Below are 4,329 nucleotides of genomic sequence, written 5' to 3'. Positions count from 1 at the left end.
CACTGAAGACTGGAGTAATGATGCTGAAAATTCAGCTTTGGATCACAGGAATAAATTACTGAATTTTAAAATATATTACAATAGAAAACAGTTCTTTCAATTTTAAATAATGTTCTTTAATCAATAATAATGTTCTTTGATCAAATAAGTGCAGCCTTGGTGAGGATAAGAGACTTCCTTCAATTTTTTTTTACAAAAATCATAATTAATGTAAAAAATGATCTTTTATTCATTTTAATTAAATTAGATTAGTTAGATAACTGGCAAAGCAAAGACATTTGCTTCAGAATCAATTGATAAATTATATTAAGTAAATCTAATTTGATATATAGGCCTATATATTTTTTAATATTGGATTATTATTAGTAGTATATTATTGTATAGTAGTCAACATTTGAAGTGGATAACAAAAGTTAATCAAAGTTAAGAACGGGTATTGTTCACAATTCATGTATAACTTTGATGAAAGGTTTTGATCCACTTCAAATGTTCACTAGTTTGGAGAGATACCCGAAAAGAGTCCACTTACAATGCCAGGAACAGTTTGACTTTTTCATCAGCTTATGTTTTGTTCTCCATTTAAAGAGTTCAAGGTTTAAAAAGGAATCTGATATTTAAAAAAAACAAACAAACAAACAAAAAATAGATATAACCGCTGTCAGGATTTAATGCTTTGTGCATTTGTTCAATTCTGCATGGCTGTTAAAACTCAACATTCATCAGTCACAGTGTCTTGTTGGTTAATTTAATAGTTAATTTCCCATCATGTTTGTAACTCATTCTATTTCTGTCTGAATTTCTTACGGTGGATGGTTTACTGGTGTTACATAATGGTTACGATTGACAAATGAAGATCATTTCAGGTTTAAATATTGATAGCCTTTTGATTGCATTGAGCATTACAGTGCTTACATTACTGTGTGGTCAATGGTGTCATTGCTGGGATGGACTTGACATTGTCAGTATGCTTTATCTCTTGCGTGTGGCTAATCTGAGGTTGATTTCCATCAGCGAGCACTGATTTGTAAAGCCTCTTCTCTGTCAGCACCATCAGGGCCAGTTAGCATCAGCCTTTGGCATTCACCAAGGGTCCCTTACCCCTTGCCGTCCCTATCAATCACAGCCTACTGTCAGACAAGTCGAGTTGAACTGGCGGCTGTCCTTGTGGAGGAGGAAGAGGAGAATATGTGTCCCAGTGTGCTCTGCAGATTCTTAGATGACCTGGAAGACTGAAGACTGTAACGATGTAAAAACGTCTTTTAAATCAGCAGGGACTGGACTCAGGGTCAGCAGAGACTGAAGTATCCCTCGAGACCCGATGTGTTACGATGGGGAGAGTTGGAAAAAGGAAAGAGAGTAAGAAGAGAGAAACAAACAGATAGAAACAAGCCTCTGTTGCCCCGGTAGACCATTTTCACATGAGTTTCTCCCTTTCCTGGTCGTTGAATTATTAAAATAGTGGGAATATCTTAAATGAATAGTTCACCTACACTGTAAAAACTAAAGGAGCCTCAAGTATCCTGTTGGATACTCAAGGAACTTCAAAATGTAATTTTGGTGCCTCAAAGCTCTTTCTCCTATAGTAGGGTTACTGGAGGAGCATTGACAATCTTTGAGGTTCTTGCTGGAACTTATGGGATCCTTTAAGCACTTTGTATTTACTTCAGAGGTTCTGGAGTCACCTTTTCATTACCATGAGACCTCGAAGTGCTTTGGGGGAAAATAGAGGAACTTAAATGCGATAAAAGGGTTATTGGAAGATCTTTTAACATTTAAGTGGTTCCTGGAAGATCTCTTATGTTAAAGCCAGCATCTGGAGGAACCCAATGGTTCAGTGAGGCCCGAATTAGATTATTATTCTATTATTATTATTATTATCCTATTATTATTATTATTATTATTATTATTATTATTATTATTATAGGCTACTTAAGTTTGATTCAGTATACATACCCAGGTGAAAAAGACGTACTATTAAATGTATTAAAAATGTACTTGTGTTTTTAGTAGACCTACAATACAAATATACTTTAATGCATTTTTAATACATTTAACAGTAACTATAGTCTTTTTCACTTGGGTAGCTTACATGTATTTATTATAGGCCTATTTTATTAAGTCATTTAAACCTTAAACAACAACACTAAATAATAATAATATTATATGAAGAAGAAGAAGCAGGAGGAGAAAAGTATTATTCAGTCACGAAACTGCTGCTATCCCTCTGCTGTCGTCGCTTCAGTGATCCTCGCGCTGCTCGCGCGCAACAAAGCTCAGCTGATCGTCATCAGGAAAGTAACGGCTCCTCTCATCAAAGCTTCCGCCGTTTATTCGGCTCTCCATTACAAGGTTTGTAAACTCGCCAAATAAATATAAATACAGAGTCTACTCACTATATATTTAAACACACATATATATAAACTAAATTTATTATACATTACTACGTTTTTACAGTGTTTACCACTCGTTTATTGCACAGTATTAGGTATGAAGGTTTTAGCCGCGATGCTAACTACGTTGATCTAATGAACAAATGGAAATGATTGACTTATTGTCTTAGATTGATTTAGTCATTCAATTCAACATATTTTGTACAACTGTGTCTTCAAATTGCTGATATAGCCTAACTAATTTAGAAAATTCTCTGATTCTTGGCGTTTGTTATGAATAACAAAAACAGGTTATAGTTTGGTCTGTTTTTGTTTAGCCTAACTTTACTACAGGTGCCCTCATTCTCTCAAATACCATTTTAAAGCCATTTACTGGTCAATAAATATTATGTTGTGAATAATCAGCTTTGTTCTTTTGTTTCCCCAGAACAACCATTACATTTCTAAAATAATCTGAACATTTCAGTGGCAACATTGAATTAACGTTACAGTAAGTTACCTGCACCACATGCAAGTACTTTATTACTATGAACTTTCTCTGTGTGAAGTTGTATTGTTTGACTGTGTACTTGTGTTTTTTAATCAGTTACTCTCTGAAAATCTTTTCTCATGATCTCAAATCTCATTCATGTTACTCAGAAAAATAATATCACAGGTTTGATTCACAAAAAATGCTATAGACATTTTAACTCTGAATTATAACTTCAAGTTTAGTCTTTTTCGACAAAAAAATAAATAAATAGGAAAAAGCAATTAGGCTTCAGAAGACTTGCAACACAACCCATAACACATGAGTTGTGAACTCATTGATTATTTTTAGGATCTTTTCTGGGACATTTTTTGAGCTTAACCATTTTTACATAAATTGTTGCATTGAATTGAACTAGACAAGTGTGCATAAGAATGGTTTCATGAATGATTTACACAATTGTTTTCTTCTTGTGTTTCATGCAGTGAAACTGAATGGTGACTGGGGTTGCATTATGCCTGAGATCTGCTTTTGGGTCCACAGACAGAAAGTCAAACAGGTTTGGAACGTCACAAGGCTGAGGAAATTATTTAAATTTCACAACTATCACTTTAATAACATTACTAACAGTAAATTTTGTATTTTGCAGGGATCTCGGTAAGCTGAAATACAAGTTTGACCAAGAATAAAAATCCTCCTGTAGACCTGAAAATCATCGAAGTGCCTGGACCATCCACCAGAAAAGAGGAAAAACACACGGAAAACGATGCTGTACCTTTTCACTTTTCTAACTCGTTAAGTACCTCACACCAACTTGGTCCCATAGTGACATTTTTGACCACAAACGAAATTGCTGATCGTGTGAATTCATATTGAAATGACTGAATTCACCAGTGAACATTCACAGAACAACAGATCATTTTACTGCACCTTAACTCTGTTTCCGGGTCGAAGCCTCTACTTCTACTTCCTCTATCTTGTTTCATGAGAATACTCAACAACCATTTATGAACACTGTTGATTCAAGTCACACATTTAAGCTTTTCAAAAGCCATAGTGTACATTACAGTCTCCAGTCTAACGGCATCCCAGACTTAAACATTTAATGATTCAAAATAGCTGAATAACTAACCATCAGAGATTTCAGTATAGAGATAAAGGTTACAGCACAATTAGTGTATATTAGCACTGTTTGTTTGTTTTTGGCATCTGATAGAGCTTTTGGACTTGGAAACAGTGATGTCAGACTTACCATCGGACTGAAACACAAATGTTTTAAAGTTAAGTATGATGGACATTTTTAATTAGTTCAAATGTAATTTTTTTACATTGATTTATTTAGTGGAACATATGTGTTTCCATGCATTTTGTTGAGATGTCTTTTCTTGTTTATCTATTGTATATACATGGTTGATTATTCATGTTGCTTATGTATTATACTATTTTTTTGTGTAGTCATTGATATTAATC

General features: G+C 34.0%; 1 long non-coding RNA gene across 1 annotated transcript; it reads left to right on the top strand.

Moving 5' to 3' along the window:
* Nucleotides 1-2,071: 2,071 nt before the first annotated feature.
* Nucleotides 2,072-3,788, top strand: LOC308700449. The gene is made up of 3 exons (XR_014031311.1): nucleotides 2,072-2,880; nucleotides 3,345-3,418; nucleotides 3,509-3,788. It is a non-coding gene; the product is annotated as an uncharacterized lncRNA (long non-coding RNA).
* The last annotated feature ends 541 nt before the right edge of the window (nucleotides 3,789-4,329 follow it).

This window comes from Scardinius erythrophthalmus, assembly GCF_964197995.2.
Source record: "Scardinius erythrophthalmus genome assembly, chromosome: 13".
Classification (NCBI taxonomy): domain Eukaryota; kingdom Metazoa; phylum Chordata; class Actinopteri; order Cypriniformes; family Leuciscidae; genus Scardinius; species Scardinius erythrophthalmus.
The sequence above is the reverse complement of the archived record's forward strand: the minus strand, read 5'-3'. Positions and strand labels throughout refer to the sequence as shown.